This window comes from Patella vulgata, chromosome 4, assembly GCF_932274485.2.
Source record: "Patella vulgata chromosome 4, xgPatVulg1.2, whole genome shotgun sequence".
NCBI lineage: Eukaryota > Metazoa > Mollusca > Gastropoda > Patellidae > Patella > Patella vulgata.
Genome location: NC_065882.2, coordinates 12,394,025 through 12,412,492, shown reverse-complemented (window position 1 = coordinate 12,412,492; position 18,468 = coordinate 12,394,025). Strand labels below are relative to the sequence as shown.

Here is an 18,468-nt window from a genome sequence, read left to right as displayed (position 1 = left end):
GGCAATGAAACGTGTGAATGACAGCTAAGTCGTCCGAGCAGTCCAGTCAATCGGATATTAACTTTTGCCTCTAAAGCAAGTGAATGGCCAAACGGTAAGTACTTGATGGTTCTTCTTAAAAATCTCCTACAATTAGTCCCAGTTTTGAAATCTTAAAAAAACACTGACTGTTTCTACGAGAGAGAGAGATAAATGGGGTTTAACGTCCACACTCAACACAAAATAGGGCATTTTGGGACTAACAATACATTTGGTTCAATTTTATTTCAATAATTCACTTGCACGTAGGGTCTTTAGCAGTTGGAGGAAACCGGATGAGCTGGTGAAAACCTGTGACGTTGGATAGGCGACCCAATTTCTTGTCATGTACAAGCGGCGGAATCAAAACCATGCCACTTGACTCAATAACAGACCTTATAAACTAAAGTACATGTACATGTGTTAGACTGCTAAACACACCATTTCTGAAAGAGTTTTTTTTTTCTTAAATGCCAACACTATACATGTAGGCTTACTTACTTGTTAAAAGGAATTCTGTATTTAACTTCAAATGAACGGGCTTCAAATCCAAGTAACATAAGATTCGTAAAGAAAGCTTGTTTTATATCAAATTCCTTTTGATGATCAACAGCTCGGACAAAACTGGTCATAACATTACTGCCATCCGACTCCATTGTGATATTATTACTGTAAACCGTCTCACTGTAAGCAATTCACTTGAAAATTATTTTTATAATGTCTTTAAGAAATCAAAGTACTGAATATTGTTGTCTGATTCCCCATGTTTGTGTTAGGTTGCTTTAAATAATTGAAATGAAAATCACAACAAGATCATTAACAAATTCGATTGGTTTTGCAAATTTGGATTACTTCTCAGCACTGATACATCTATGTGGAAAGTTCCTGGAAAAGAAAATAGGAAACTAATAACATCATTGGTCAATGTTGTGTACCAACATGATAATCCATGTACATAAACTGAAATTTCTACAAAGGTTGGGTAACTCTAACTAAATAAATATTAACTGTTTTATCTTAGCCATACCGGATAATATTCCTTTTTTTATGTGAGGGGAAGGGGATAGAACTAACTAAATATTAAATGACTGTTTTATCTTAGCAATAACGGATTACCTTTTTTAATTTTACGTGAAGGGAAGGGGACAGAACTACATGTAACTAAATATTAACGTACTGTTCTTAGCCTCCCCTAATAAATTTCTCTATATAAATTCTACATGTGAGGGAAGGGGATAACATTAATACATTTATTTCTTCAAACAAATAAATCATGCTGCATAATAATTTATATGTAAGCTTATCTTTAGGTTTCCAACATAACCAATCGGTTTTAATAAGCAAGCTACCTTTTAAAATTAAAAGTTTGGTTGCAAACCAAATGATATATTTATACCGCGGTTTAATCCCTTTCATTCTTTCTCCTTCTCTCCCTACTTCCACATGTTGTTGACTGATTGGAATAAGGAAGAGTCAAATATTCGGATTATTTAACAAAACTCGAAATTGACAATTCAAAAAAAAAATTGCTACATGATGTAGTACATTCACAGATCATATTATATTAATACTATAATTTTATAACTAAAACATTTTCTTTATGAGTTTCAATTTCGGACAATGTCACAACCAACATGTAGCTCTTGCAATCTATCGTAGTCTTGTTTTTCCAACCACATAAAAACAAGTGAAAGTCCTATTTTAAAAGCTATTAAAATTAGAAGTAGGCCTACTTGAATTTGTTTCTAGAGTAAGCTTTATTTATTATAATTTATTATATAATTATTGAGATGGAACGGCCATAAACCAAAACAGCCAATTAATCTGGTCAAAAGTGCAAAGAATATTGGTCAAAAGCGTCATAATTTTTTTGTCAAAGCAACAAAAGATTGGTTTAATAACGGCCATAAAAGATCATTAATAATTATATATACAAAGTTAAAGTAGAAAAATGACCTATATTTATAATTATTAAATCATACTGAAGAATTAGATCTAGGCCTACAGACTAGTAATATCAATAAGTATAACCGATGTCAATACGTACGGCAAGTATTAATAACTACATAAACGAAAGAAAACTGGTTTAAAAATAAAAGAACATGGAACTAGTTTTTGTCAAGTCTGAACTTGAACAAATGTATCATGTCAATAACCCGCCTTGTTGGAAATCAGATTCAGACATCGGTAGCACGTCATTTCGGTCCCGCGTCATTTCGGACTCAGCACAAACGTCGTTTCGGACTCAGTATGGCGACTTTTCGGACTTACTCGGTGTCATTTCGGACTCAGTCAAACGACATTTAGGACTCGGACCGGCGACATTTCGGACTCGGACTCGGACTCAAATAAAACTTAAAATTATGTGTGTATATATTAGTAATAGCTGTTTTTCTTTCGTTGTAGGTGAGGCTCAAGACAGACCATTCACATTAATAAAGATTTAAACATTGTTAGTCTTGTTTTATTTATCCCATACAGGCCATTACTTGACAACACGCCTTTGAACTTGAACTTGAAGTAAAACCTATGCTACTTGCCTTTTTTGTATTTGTTTATTTACTTGATCGGATATTATTGTATTTTGATGAGTAAATTTTGATTGTTGACGATGAATTAGTTTAGATTGTTGACGATAATCGATCCGCGATTGTTGTTTTAATCTAGCGATTAGTGAATCCAGCGATTAGTGAAACCATCCCATTGTTGTATTTAAGATTAATAGCGATAATTGATCGGCGTTTCTAATAGCCGCTAAGAAATGATTGAGAAATAAAAACACTGATCGGCGTTTCTAATAGCCGCTAAGAAATGATTGAGAAATAAAAACACTGCAACTCGTATTTAATCTGGTGTTGATTAATGAAAGCAAGCTGAGATTAATGAAGCCGTTAAGAAATGATTGAGCCCAAGCTCAAATGTATTATATATATGTGCCATATTTCAATTCAAATCATTCTCAATTTTTACACGAATCTATCATGGCTAGTGGAAATTGCGTAAAGTGTACCAATCCTGTCCGTCCTCGACAAGAAGGCCTCCAGTGCGATTCTTGTCTTTTATGGCAACATCGAACCTGCGATTCCGGTACGTAATGAAATTTTCTTTATTGTTATTTATTAAAACGTTTTAAATTTGTCGTTTCTTGTAAGTTATTGTTATTTATTAAAACGTTTTAAATTTGTCGTTTCTTGTAAGTTATTGTTATTTATTAAAACGTTTTAAATTTGTCGTTTCTTGTAAGTTATTGTTATTTATTGAAACGTTATAAATTTGTCGTTTCAGCTTGTAAGTTATTGTTATTTATTGAAACGTTATAAATTTGTCGTTATTGTTATTTATTGACACGTACCCGCAATCCGGGAATATTATTATTTTATTTATCACTATTTCAGGCATCACTCGGGATGAGTACAGGAGTTTAAACCGACATAGAACTGCTTTTGAATGGAAATGCTGTAGATGTGTTGCCCCGCTCCCCCCTACAGAAGAAGAAATGGACATCGAAGAATCATTCACCATTGAACGACCATACCAGCTACCTGATCCGGTTATCGAGTCTTCAATGTCTGAAGATGAGCAAGATATTAGCGTATTTGCTGAAGAAGAACCTGAATTAGCATACACTATAGAAGAGGCAGCAACAACACGTGGGAAAAAGAAGCTGTTTGACAACATTGGTTTTGCTTATACGATAAAGGTATGTGTTATATATATGTATGTTATATTTGAAAGACAGGTGCCCAGAACAGTTAGAGCCGATATGTACATACATAGAAGATCAATGGATTTCATCTCGTCTGTTTCCAATAGAAGATTGGTGCGTGTTTATGTTGCCAGTGAGAACCAATAACGACGTGGAGGGCTGGCACAACAGACTAAATTCCCGTGTCAACGCCAGAGGTCCTGTGCCATTTTATCTATTGATTTGCGCACTTTTTTCAGAAGCTACAAAGATACCACTGGACCTCACAATGATGTCGGAAGGTTCATTGAGACGACACCAAAGACGTCGGTATCGACATGTAGAAGGCCAACTTTTTAATATATGGGATTCATACAATGAAAAACAGATGAGCACTAGTAGACTATTAAAAAAAATAAGTCATTTGTATGGTCCACCCGCTCAGTGAAAAACAATTACATAATTAAAAAAATGAAAAAAAAAAAAAAAAAAAATGAATAGCCGACTAAAGCTATTTTTTCATCAAATAAATACACGTGTTGTTATAAATGTTGCGTTAATGTATGAATGTGTATGTATTTATACAATAAATGAATGTTTTATATGACCGTTGTTATCGCTATATGGTATGTTTAAAAATAAAATAATATGCCCGTTGTTATAAATCGATGTTATCATTTTATGCTATGTTGATAAATAAAATAGTTTATAAAGTAAATTGGCGTCAGTGTGTTGTATAATTCTATCTTACCTACCCGAGTCCGAAACGTCACCTACCCGAGTCCGAAACGTCACCTACCCGAGTCCGAAATGTCACCTACCCGAGTCCGAAATGTCGGGGACATATTTTTTGGAGTCCGAAATGACGTAAGTCCGAAATGACGCGGGACCGAAATGACATGTAATCCAGACATCGTCATCGAGGACAAATCAAATGTCAACACAAAGTCAACTGAAAATAGACACATTTGTTTAAAATTAAAAGTATTTACTTCTTTAAAATTACTGATTTCGCAATCCGATTTAGCTCAGGAGTAGTTGAGGATACGTACATGTACCTAATTACGGCTGAATCGTAATGACATTACAATTAGCAACAATCCAAAAGTTTTCTGTTTCATTTCGCCGCCATTTTCAATGTCCCGGATGCGGAAGTACACTCAAACTTGTAGGGTAACCAGTCTCGGTCACCCAGACCCCTAATCTACATTAGAAGACTTTCATAACCCTCTGTGTCACAGTTGGCGAAATAAGTCTAGCTTATCGAAAATAAATTTTATTTTGGGATTCATATTCTGTGTTTAATTTTCACGGTCATTGCCTAGCTTTTACCGTGTAAAGGTATTAGTTTTTTCCCCAATTTCAATTTGAAAAAACATGAGCACTAAAATGTGAAACAAATTTTCTTGGAGTTTAGTTGTGTGTGCAGGATAAACACATAAATCAGCATTTGGGTCCATATTTTGGCTTTATCTGTAAAATATAATCCCAGCTAAGAATGCAATTATACTAAAATGCTTTTTTGTGATTTTCTATGAAAAATGACCTGCAGGGTTTTTGCATGTCACCGACTATATTATATTCCATTTGCGCGACCAGCTCAGACCATGGGTATAGAAATATAGTCAGCCACGTATCATCCGTATGTAAGCTCGCGTCTTTGCCCCCTTAACCTTGAACTGATTTTAATTTTAATATTTGATTTGCAAATTATGTTTCGCCCATTATAAGTCAATCTGTTTCACAGAGGTACTGCGAATGGATTCTTATAACTATCTAAGATAACTCGATTGGCTCGATAGCACGTGAATTGTTCGGGCAGAATGGTGCCCTTTATCCTCTCATTATATAACAATTTACACTAAATAGGAAATATATTTTTTAATCCAGATATACTTTAAACTCCTTTATTTTTCTAATACTTAAAAAAACCAAAAATGCTCTAGAATTTAATTTTTATAAGGAAAAAAGTTGATATTATGAGCTTAAATTAACCCGCACCGATGTTATATCAATCTGTTTCACAGAGGATATTGTAGCGGCCTAGCAAAAATTCACTGCTGATCAGTGTGCTACGAGGGAAATTTTTTGCCCGGGCAGCGGCGCTACGACCTACTCTTATATCGAATTCCAACTGCCAAGGGATCTTTTACGTGCACGCCAATGTGTACACGGAACCTCGGTTTTTCGTCCCATCCGAACGACTAGACAGCTGCCCTTGTCAGGCCCTCCATCCTGCATCACTGACAAGGGGAAACCACGCCGGAAAATCTTAATGAACTTTCTCGGCCAATGCAGGGATCGAACACCCGACCTTCAGGCTAGCGAGCCAGCGTCTTACCCACTTAGCCACGTGATCCGCCATCATTTTTGCACCAGAAGTCAAAAACATAATAGACATATCAGAATAGTGCATGCACAATATTGTTTTCAGAATTATCGTGATTATTCATATCTTATATTACTGTATTTTCTAATTGGTAAATTTTTAATGGAACAATCATTCTCATTTTCCATATTTCGTTTTCCATTCATCTTTCCAATTTCAATTTTTGACCCGAAAGAGCCGCGTGAATGTCAAATTCAAGTCCAAGGGTGAATTTTTGCACCACAATGTCTAGGTCCTACCCAACCCCAAATGACCATCAACAGGCCCCTGGTGTGGGGTTATTAAAAATATATCGTCGCCCATGTCCGTCGGTCCGTCAACAATTATTGGCTTATTGGCGCAATAGAGGCTGCAGTTTTTAACGGATTTTCAAATAAAAATTGATGTGAAGCATTGGGGTAATGAGAGGCCGAAACCTATTGATTTTCAGTGTTCCACGACCTTCTCTTCGGGAGCTACCCCCACTTCCGAAAACTTGGTAAATGCGATGCAAACTAAAGTTTTTAAACAGGTTTTTTGTTTTTTCTTAAATTTGGATTGAAGTATTGGGGCTATAAGATGATAAACCCGATTGATTGTAAGTGTTCAGAGCGCCACGTTTCTCAATTACACCCGATCCCCCTTTCTAGAAGCTATAGCTCTTAACGGATTCTTTTTTCAAATTTTGTGTGAAGTGAAGTGTTTGGGTTATTCTCGAGTGAACGAGTCCAATCAATATTCAGCGTTCCTCTGCCTCCCGTTCCGGAGTTACATAACTTCATTGGCGTAAGAGCCGCTGGGGGGGGGGGGGGTCCCATAAATCCGGTGATCCGTTCGGAGAATGGGGAACATTAAGTTGTTTTTTGCTTAACATATTGTAAATTTATATTGTTGTGTAATTAATTAAAAATAAACAACCATCACAGCTTTGTGGAAAATTTGTTTTTAGTTAAATGATTGATTCATTTTGAAAATTCGGGTGACAGAGAAAATTTTCGGGCAAAGACTTTCTGTTCAAGAGATATAGTGTGTTTGTCCGGGAAAGTTTTTGAGCACTGCAGAAATCAGATTTCCTGAAATGAAATGGGGTTAACAACTTCCTACTACTGTTCCGCTCCTCGATACAGTGTGCTATGAGAGAAATTATGCCCGGACATAGGCGCTACTATATACTTGCCTCCCCCCCCCCCCTTCAAAAAAAAAAAAAATTACATAGTAGGCCCTAACTCCTATTTATTTACAACAATTATTAGGATTAGTTAAGATTTTATCTGTATAAAACCTGTACATATCCCAATATGCATACGGCACCCCCTGACTTAAACATGATAAACATTGTATTGGTGTGATGTTTTAGTTTAACCCCGTAAACTATGTCAAAACAGTGTTTACAGAAGACTGAAACTTTAAAAAAAATTATGGGGGTGCCCCCCTTCCCCAAGTAGGAGGGTGGCCCTCCCAAACTCTCCCTATCGCGCTACATCGCGGCGTTACAGATTGTCAACATTTTATATAATTTCATCGGCGGAATCCCCCCCCCCCCAATATACATTTCACGGCTACGCCTCTGCGTGTACACGGGATATCCCCCCCCCCCTCTCTCTCTCTCTCTTAAAAAAGTCGGTTGCCGATTATTGCCATAAGGATATAAATATGACGGGTTAAAGTGACACAAGAGACGATTCAAAATGTCGGCATCACCTTTAACCGCACATCTATAAAAAGTAAAATGAATATAAATCCGCTAACGATCGATATATTGATTGTGGAGGTTTGTAAATGGTATCTAATTGAATGATTTATCTCTTTGAGTTTTTACGTTCTTCCCATACCACGCTAGAACACACATTTAATTATCTTTCACCGAGTAATTCAAATATAGTGAGACGCTATTCGGGCAAAATATTTAAAACCCGCCGTGACCTCGACCAGTTTATAGGTAAAAACAAAACTGAACATTTTCGTAGAAGACATTTTAAGAAAGCTATAAAGATTTGATAAGGACAATATTACATGTAATGTGACGCCATGCTGCTATGATGAGATGAAAAACGGGGTATGACTATGAATGTATAAAATTTTACCGGGACAGTGGAAGTGTGTCTTTTTTTCTTTTTTTTTTGTTTAACAGTTTACGTATGTTTGTTTAATGTGTTACATATTTCGCTGAGGGTTGGGGGGGGGGGGCGCAGCCCACGGATATAAGACAAACCCGACGACCTTACTTAACAAGCTGGATTTTGCCTGACACTGGGTTGCGCGAAGACTTTCGCCAGACGTTTCCAAAGTCTTGGCCTGTTGGAGCTTTGAAGAGAAGATAAAAAAAATTTGTCCAGACTTACCTTAGAAATCTGTTTCTTTTTCAGGGGTTTGAGGTTGGTCACAGATTATATATAACATAACAGAACATAACAATAACATAACATCCAAATTTATATAGCGCAATAAATACTCGTATTATGAGTTGCAAATGCGCTTGCAAAGTTATATATTTGGTTTCATTTCATCCATATAGTGTTGTATGAACAGGTGAGTTTTTAGTCGTGTTTTGAAAATGCAGACAGACTTTGATTCTTTTATGTGAAGGCGTAGTGAATTCCACAAATGAGCTGAAGGGTACTGGAATGAACGTTTGGTCATTTCTAAGCTTCAGATTACAATTTCATTTCGTTATTTTCGAAAATATTTATTTTTACAAGACTTACAACTTGCGGGGTTTTGTTATTTCTTGGAGGGTGGGGGTGGTGGTTGATTGGGGGGGGGGGGAATTTCCCCTTACAATACTATAATTCATTAATCATCTTTTACAAATGAAATAACCTTTTTAACTCAATCTTTGCAGGTCCTCCGTCTTTTGTTTTTTCAACTTTGGTTAACATCTGCAGAACCATTGCCCAATTAGAATCCCCCAATCTCTATCGACAATATACTCTGTTTGCACAAAATATGCCAGCGGCTCTGGAGTTAGCCCATTTGGCGCAGAACAATAGGACGTTAAACTGCACTTCATTTCATTTCATGAGGTGTAGAAAGCCTTGTCAAAGAAACAGTGTGGTTTGAATTAGCTTCCAGTATTTTTATCACTCTGTGTTTCACCTCCGTATATCACGGCGAAAATGTCAGATGCTTTACGGACAATCAATATGTCGCCCTTGTTTTTCGTCGTAGCGAATATAAATGAAATAGGGTTAAGTGTCCTAACTTTCTGAACAGCCCGGACTAATGAAGACGGACATAATTCATATCATGTGTTATGAGGGAAATTTTGCTTTGTTAGCGGTGCTACAGTTTACTATTTTTTCGTTTTCCAACTTCAAGAGTTCTTTTGTGTGTACTCCAACCTGTATAAGGGTCCTCGGTTTTTTGTCCCATCCGAACGACGCAATGCCATTCCTTACCAAGGGAACAAGGAGAAACCACGCCGGAAAATCCCGAGGAACTTTCCCGACCGACACCGGGATCTAACACAGGATCTCGAAGGAGAATAGGAGGGAACGACGTTGTCTGGGCAAATTTTCTCTCACACCCTGCATGGCGTATACCATTTTTATTACTCCGGTTGATGCAGAAAAGCACCATATAGGGTCAAAGAAATCATCGATTCCTTTGTATTTAAACCAAACGGAAACAACTATAAATCTAATGTACGGTGAAGCACAGGAATCTGACCTTCTATCCGTATATATATGCATACCCATGTCGTACCAGACAATTGGGTTTTTTCTTATTATATATTGTCTGGTACGACATGATGTAGGCATATATATACGGATAGAAGGTCAGATTCCTGTGGGTGAAGTAATTTTCAAAATTTTCTCGAAGAGGCTACGGAACGAGCGCCTCCACCGACTGCTCCCTTCATCAGTCCCTGCCAACACCGGGAGAGAACCCTGGACCCCCATGTTAGTGAGCCAGTGCCTTATATACCCACTGTACAACCGTGGAACCATATATGTGACAAGACTATCAAACGATGCTAAGCGCCTAGAGATTCCTGTTGCAATGTGGACTAGTAATTCATTCCCTTATCTCTCGATAGTTCCTCTGTTTACAGTAGCGGTTCTAGAAGCTGTGAATTAGGGTGGGGGGGGGGGCAAATCTAGGGCACCATTCACAATCCCGCTCTGCAATGAATGTCAACTAAATACGTAATAAAATGTATAAAATAACACTGAACGTCTCGGTAGAACCCCTCCCCCTCCCGTCCGATTAAATCCCCACCTGTCTATTTAAAGCACACCCTCTCCCTTCTTTTGCATCGCAATATGTTTAGACTTTTTTTTACAATCGAAGACGCGTATCTGAATTCCCATTTTCTGCCAGATTGGTGAATATTCATGATTTTGGGGCACTAGACCTAGCAAAAACTCAAACTTGTCAACCCCTTTCAATATTTTTATCAGTTGATTGTAACATATTGGACTCTTTGTGGTTAAAAGATTAAGATCATCGAAATGTTAAAAGAAATGTTATTCATGACCATAAGACTTGTCACGGATTCAACATTGAAGTTTAGCAGGAGAGAATTACCAGTCCGAGTCCATCTAGGTCCCTCGGTAGAACATAGATAGTAAGCAATATGTTTAGACTGTTTGGTTTATAATCGAAAAAGCATGTCTGAATACCCATTTTCTGTCGGGTTTGGTGAATATTCATGATTTTGGGACGGAAGGATGAGGAAGTCAACGAACATGATCGCCTACTAAACTGACGTAACTGTCTACAGATTTCTTTGACTAGGCCTAGCAAAAACTCAAAATTGACAACCCCTTTCAATATTTTTATCAGATAATTATAATATCTTTGCGGTTATAAAGATTAAGATCATCGAAATGTTAAAAGAAATGTTATTCATGGCCATGAAGTCCATTGGGAGAGAATTACCAGTCCCAGTCTATCTAAGTCCCATCTTCAATAGCAGACTTGATCTCGCTTTAACTCCGTGCATCTTATCAAAGCTTTCACGTAATGCATTGCATATTTCGGCATTAATTTCGATTGGCTACTGACCCAGCTGAGGAGCCTATCAGATTCCTCGATCATCACGAATACAAAGTCTCACGCTTTCCAGCTAAAGTTTCCGTGGTGGTCGCCATGTTTGATTTAAGTGTGTTTGTGTCACCACCTCTAATCGGACGCTATCATTCACCTGTCTGCCTTAAAGGGAGATAACGTAGCTTTAAGTTCGAGGATGGCAGACCAGTCTTGCAACGTCTGGAGGTTGCTACAGGAACATGTCCAAGACCAAGCTAAAGAAGATAATAAATAATAGTACTGATATTAAATGTACCAAAAAGAATCGTTGGTATTTTTTATTTATCTTTTTGTTTTGCATACAGGAATATTTACAAGTGCATAATGTTAAAAATTCATATTTACAATTCTTTTGTTTTTAAAAGTAGTTAAAACAAAAGATTCTCATTTCAAAAACAAAAACAGTTTCTCTTTCCACTGATAATAGTTTATCCCCAATTTTCAAAATTACACAACAAAATGGATGTAAAAAAAAAATCCGTTATAATATGATACGTCCGATGAGGGTTCTAAATAAAACAAAGACAATCCTTATACCATGGCAACCAACAGTTGTAGAAAATATGAATTAATATCCGTTGATAGTAATAATAAAGTACACTACATGGCCGGATTAAGAAAGGGGCGGGGGGCTTATTGGGCCAGGGCCCCGAAATTGGTTCTAAAGAATATTGTACCTTAAGGATGCATTAAGTAAGATTAAGATAAGGAACTGACCATTAATTCTTTATTCCGAGCAAAGTTATGAGTGTTTGAAGTTATGACCAGTTGTGTCATAGATTGTTTATCATCGTGGCAACGGTACTCGACATCTTAGACTAAGTCTCGATGATCCATTTTATCCATTTTAACTGTTTAACTCAAAATGTCAATGACCTCAATAAGGGGAAACCACACTGGAAAATCCTAATATAAGGTACTTTCTAAGTTAACACCTGAATCCAACACCAGACCTCCTGCGTAGTGAGTTAGCGCCTTACTCACTTAGCGGGGACATCGGATATTTAAGTTAGAGTTTAAGTAAATTCAAATCAAATGTCAGACACTTCTTGTGTTGTTGCAACACGAGCGTGCTGTATCATAAGGTCTGTCATTAAGTCATCTGGCGAGGTTTCGAATACGTGACAAGGAGTAGGGTCGCCTGTCCAACCTCGAGGGTTTTCTCCGGGTCCTTCGGTTTCCTCCCTCTGCTAAAGACTCCTACGCGCAAGCGGATTAATGAAATAAAATTTAATCATGTGTTAGTCCCGAAATGACCTAGCTTATGTTGCGTGGACGTTAAACCCCATCTCTCTCTCTCTCCATCTCTCTCTCTCTCTCTCTCTCTTGTTTGGCACCGATACAAGTGCCGTGGCTTTAATTCCAGACCTACATGTGGCAACGAATACTGTTTCTTGTCTAATAAACAATTTTTTTATTGGCATGGATATTTCAAAGACAATTCCATTTTCTCTTTTAGGGATGTTGTTAATGATACCATAACCGTTATATCATGTATTAGATTTTGTAAATCAACTCCAATCCAATTGGGAATTTTAGAAAATTTTATTTTTAACGCTGAAAAGTCGGAAACAATGGGACCGCCAATGAAGCCGGGGAAATTTTATGAGTATGCCTAATTCAAAGCTTATTTTCGCTGTCTGGTTTCAAATTAATTCCCTCAACTTTTATTCCGGTTATTCATTCTAACTTGGAAAATGAGATTAGATATACGCCTTGACAGGATATGACTGTAGCCATGTTGTCTGTGGTATTGTATCATAGTTTTTATATTACAAATCAATGGAAGAAATGGAATGCTCTCGGCCCCATAAAGTATGACTCGAAAGGCTTCAATAGTTTAGAATTGCAAGATTATAAATGACTGTTTTTATTTTATTTATGTTTTTCTTTTCTTTTATTTTGTGATTGATGGATTATTTATTGATTTGATTCATTTTATTTATTTATATATCTTACGTGTTTTATGTATTTATTCATTCTAACTGGTTAGCTAATTAAACATCCATTATGCAAGAGCTAAATCTGCCTATTGCTGGTCTTTCCTTATGCCTTAAATGTTATATCGTATACTCTAGAATTTCAACAGATTTAAATACCTAAAAATGGATATTCGAGGCTTTGTTTACTATCGTAACAACGGTAGAAATGGCAATCAATTATACACTGCTATTGTACCGACAATAGCCCGGCTCAGAGTGAAGTAATTTGATTGAAATTTTCAACATATTCCATTTTCAATATCTATTTCTTAATTATTATAGCGGAAACTGTGAGCTCTTTACCTTATCTTACATAATGGCCCTTTAATTATTTACCGAAACTGTGTATATAGAAAGTACGACAATAGCAAATACATGTTAAAGATTTCACTTTACATAGAAATGAAATGACATGGGGTTTAACGTCCTACTGTTCTGCTCCTAAACTGGGCTAATGAAGACGGGCATACGCCATACAGTTAGCTATGAGGGAAATTTTGCCCGAGCAGCGGCGCTACGGCCTACTCTTATATCGAACTCCAACTGTCAAGAGATATTTTACGTACACGCCAATATGTACACGGGACCTCGGGTTTTCGTCCCTGAACCACTGACAAGGAGAAACCACGCTGGAAAATCTAGATGAACTTTCTTGGCCAACACCGGGATCGAACCTGCGAACTGAGCATTCAAATCCCATATTGTTTACGGATCATTTCAAAAAATATGTGGCATAATCAGAATTTCTAAAAGGCGGAACCACAAACTTTTAATCTTTTAAATTAGGTTATGGCGTAACCAACTAGAAACTAAATATATTCCTGTGAATTTAAATTTCTTAAAAGAATGGCCTCCACTATTGGAGGAAGTAAAACTTGCTTTTTTTTGGGGGGGGGGGGAGAATCTTTGCAGAACAGTGGCGCAATCGCCCACTCTTATTTCAAATTCGAGGGTTCTTTTACGTGCATGTCAAGGTGTACATAAGTCCCAGGTTTTTCGTCCCATCCGAACGACTACCTGGGACATGGAGAATCAACTAAAAAATAAATGAATTTGGGCTGATGCCATGTTCATATATTTACAAACAGTAGACTGTAGATTGAATAAAACGACCAATTTAAAAAGCATCGTTGATATCATGTCTGCGATATCCCATTGGCGAAAGCGGTCGTAGTAGTGACAGCAGATTTCGTTGATTTATATATTCCACTCTGAAACCCTTCATTATAACGGAGATGAGCTACGCCAATGCTACATATAAATATTTTCATCACGAAAAAATGTGGTGATTAATTGAGAGAGAAAATAAAGCAAGACCCCCACGTGGCTAGCTGTTTCAACTCTGAGCCACTTAACCACATACACCAATAATATTCCAAATATTGCAAAGAAGGAAAGAATGTACAATTAGTGCACCACATTATCCTGAAACCTAAAATGATCGCAGGTTGTATTCCAATTCCTCTTCATCAAGAATATTCAAAATTTTAAATGTTTAAAAATTATGTGAATGAGGATAAAACTTTGAAAAAATCACAATACAGTAAAACAAACGAATTGCTTTCATATTTTATCAGTCGTGTACACGGCACACGTATTTCGTTTCGTTTCATTTGCGTTCCAAGAAAGACAAAAACCGACTAACTAATATCATTAATAGACAATAAGAAAGTCTAGGTGTCATGATATACTAAAAGTTTATCCCTAATCACAGATAGATGCAGCGATACTTTCAGAAACTAAGGCCATCACCACACAGTCGTGGCATAGATTAATGATATATCACCACAAGGTCCCATAAAAGAGACAAACGCTACCACTGCATAGCCGTGGCACATAGTAGAGATTAACTAGATCACCGTACAGTTGTGGCGCATGGTAGAGACAAACTAGATCACCACACAGTCGTGGCACATAGTAAAGATTAACTAGATCACCGCACAGTCGTGGTACATATTAGAGATTAACTAGATCACCACACAATTGTGTCACACGATAGAGATTAACTAGATCACCGCACAGTTGTGACACACGGTAGAGATTAACTAGATCACCGCACAGTTGTGGCACATAGTAGAGATTAACTAGATCACCACACAGTCGTGACATATAGTAGAGATTAACTAGATCACCGCACAGTTGTGACACACGGTAGAGCTTAACTAGATCACCGCACAGTCGTGGCACATAGTAGAGATTAACTAGATCACCACACAGTCGTGACATATAGTAAAGATTAACTAGATCACCGCACAGTCGTGGCACATAGTAGAGATTAACTAGATCACCGCACAGTCGTGGCACATAGTAGAGATTAACTAGATCGCCGCACACTCGTGGCACATAGTAGAGATTAACTAGATCACCGCACAGTGTCATATGTAATACCATTGTATCTTAATTATTAGATTCAAACATTGTAGAAAAATCATATCCCACGTACTCAAATTAAAATGATTGAGTGGTTGACACATAAAAGGATTTATAAAACCAAAACAGAGATGATTTTAGGTGAACCCAGAATATCATATTATCACTTGTGCTGGATAATTCCTATCCCATCATTTGGCTTAGTAATCAATCATCATAATTAATTACGTAATATTTGTCCAATTAAATAATTGACAGAGCTGTCATAAGGACACTGTCTATGTTATAAGAGTGATTTAGGACCTATAAATTTTAGACATCATTGGGTTTCGGACAGATACCATACGAGTTCCGTAGAGATGACCATCTGAGTTCCTAGAGACTGCCACTGAATTCTCAGAGAGGGTAGACATCGCCTTGGTTCTTTAGATGACCATAATTGTGATGTAGCGGTTTCTCGGGTCTAGCCATGCTGATTAGACTTTTACGGGAGTTGGGGTTGAATGAAAGATGTTATTTTACGTATGCTAATATTATCTATTATGCATTATAACCATATGCATCTAGCTTGACATAAAAATGTAGAACTGAACTGTTGCACTGTTATTCCTGGTAAGACAAACGTCTTAACTACCGAGATAGTAAGAAGAAAATACACAACGTGAAAAGGAATCCAAAGAAGAGAATTACAAATACTAGACGATGAAAAGAGAGTATGTAGCAGAAACGAGTATGCGTCACACGTTGGATGTGGGGAGTTTTCGGCTTACTGGCTTTTCAAATCTAACCAGCGACTCATAGCACGCATAGTGCTACACATACGGCATTGGTTACCGTTAAGAGTAAGAATCGCCAACTCTATCCCAGATCAGACAGATGAACTTTCCATATGGAAATAACCTCCCCAACCCAACTGATATCCCCACAAATTGATAACACCAGTAGAGCAATTCAACTTTATTGATGTATATCACCCGATACATTAAAATCAGACAATCCGCATATATCTCCAGTCCCCCTTAATTATGTCTTCTGAATGCAAGCTATAATTTGAAAAGTTCACCGATTGCTGGGATGGGTTTGCAACGGTGGCTTTATATCAACCTTTTGGAAATCTGACCCGGTTTCCCAGTATGATCTAGGACGAGGTTGGTGAAGGTATATGTTTACATAGACAACAGTAGACTACTCAATTTGTGTCAGACAATCGGACAACTTTAAAATAAATGAGCTAACATGTATGTTGTTCGTTTTTGTCTGCTCTGTTTTCAAGGCACCAGTCAAATCACACCAACCCCACCTCTCATTGCACACAGCCACAGGAATAACTACAATTTTTACACACCAGAACGACCCGGTCATTCATTAGCTTTCCTCGTCCTGATCGACTTCTGAATGAAATTTAAATTTAAAAGCCTATTAAAACAAAACGAACATCAAACATCCGTTACCAGGACGTGTCTTTTAAAACGAACTTTTTCCGGATTACACGACGTCTCTACGATACGTTCGACCACCTCGTTACTCTCCTCATCATAATTCGAGGAGGAGGTGAGAGTATGGAACGCTTGTATAGCCACCTGATTTACTTCGCTCTCGTGAGCTTTCTGTCTATTCGGCATCCCCTTAAAGAAATGTTCCAAAGCGGCCTCTTCTTCCATTTCCTCCTTCTCTGTCCGTAGGTATTTTATTATCATTACCACAATGCCTAGCGAGTAGAAGACTAGCACGGATATAATATACATAACAGCGCCAAAATCGGTGTCCTCTTCCCCCTTGCTTCCCTTTCCACCGGAACCTCTACTTTTACTTTCATTTGCTGCTAATCTACTTCCGTTTTTCAGACACTCCTCATAAAGAATCGATAAGAGAACTAGTGGTGTAGTTTTATTGGGATTGTTGTAGCTTGCGAGTTTTAAGGCCATTATGAAACGTCTGGATCTAGATCAACCAGGTCTTCTCTGGAATCTTAGCTCTGAAATATTAGAAAAAAAAATAATCAAACATTTAAAAACATGATACTGATATCCAAGGAATACATGATATAAGTATTTCAGGGTAGTTCTGACAACATCCTTTTCAATCTGCTTTCCTTATTTCAACATTCTGCCATGCCCCAGCGTGGTTTGTCCTTGTCAGTGGTGCAGGGCAGCTGGCCTGGCATGAAACAGTTGTTTGGATAATACCAAAACCGATCTCAATTTTACACCCATAAAACAACATCAATATGCATGCTATCTACAGACCCTGGAGTACATGGCGCGGAGGGGGGTGGGGGGTGCTCGTTTGAACATAAGGTCTGTCATTGAGTCAAGTGGCGTGGCTTCGATTCCCCGCGAGAGCCACATCTGTACGTGACAAAGAGTATGGTCATCTGTCCAACCTCGTGGGTTTTCTCCGGGTCCTCCTCCCACTGCTAAAGACCCCTACACGCTTGCACATTAATGACATACAATTTAACCATATGTTAGTCCAGAAATGATATAGTTTGTGTCAAGTGGACGTTAAACCCCATATCTTTTCTCATTCTGTGGAGTACGGGTATCATATGTCCACTCTGTAAACACTGGTTACTCTGTAATTTACGGGGGGGGGGGGTGGATGGCCGAATGGTTAGCGTGTGTGCGCTGTATCATAAAGCCTGTCATTGAGTTAGCTGGCGTGGTTTCGAATTCCCGGTTATACGTGATAAAGAGTAGGGTCGCCTGTCCAACATCGTGGGTTTTCTCCGGGACCTCCGGTTTCCTCCCACTGCTAAAGACCCCTAAGCGCAAGCGAATTATTGAATTAAAATTAAACCATAATAATATGTTAGTCCCGGAATGACCTAATTTGTGTCGAGTGGACGTTAAACCCCATTTCTCTCGCGCGCTCTCTGTGTAATTTACGGCCAATATCTTTTATAATTTCGGTAATTAGGGGTCTCTGGCGTATGCCCTTCTTCATTAGCCTTACTTTTCTGGGCTAATGAAGACGGACAACATGCGCCATAAAGTGTGCTATGAGGGAAA

General features: G+C 37.8%; 1 protein-coding gene and 1 long non-coding RNA gene across 2 annotated transcripts in view; one reads left to right on the top strand and one right to left on the bottom strand.

Moving 5' to 3' along the window:
• LOC126819553 (RING finger and CHY zinc finger domain-containing protein 1) overlaps window positions 1-18,468 on the top strand; it is a 96,616-nt gene that overhangs the window by 41,806 nt on the left and 36,342 nt on the right. The window lies entirely within an intron of this gene.
• LOC126819577 (uncharacterized) overlaps window positions 11,347-18,468 on the bottom strand; it is a 52,039-nt gene continuing 44,917 nt past the window's right edge. The window contains exon 3 of the long non-coding RNA XR_007679679.2: window positions 11,347-17,432. This is a non-coding gene — a long non-coding RNA (uncharacterized LOC126819577). The remainder of the gene's footprint in view (window positions 17,433-18,468) is intronic.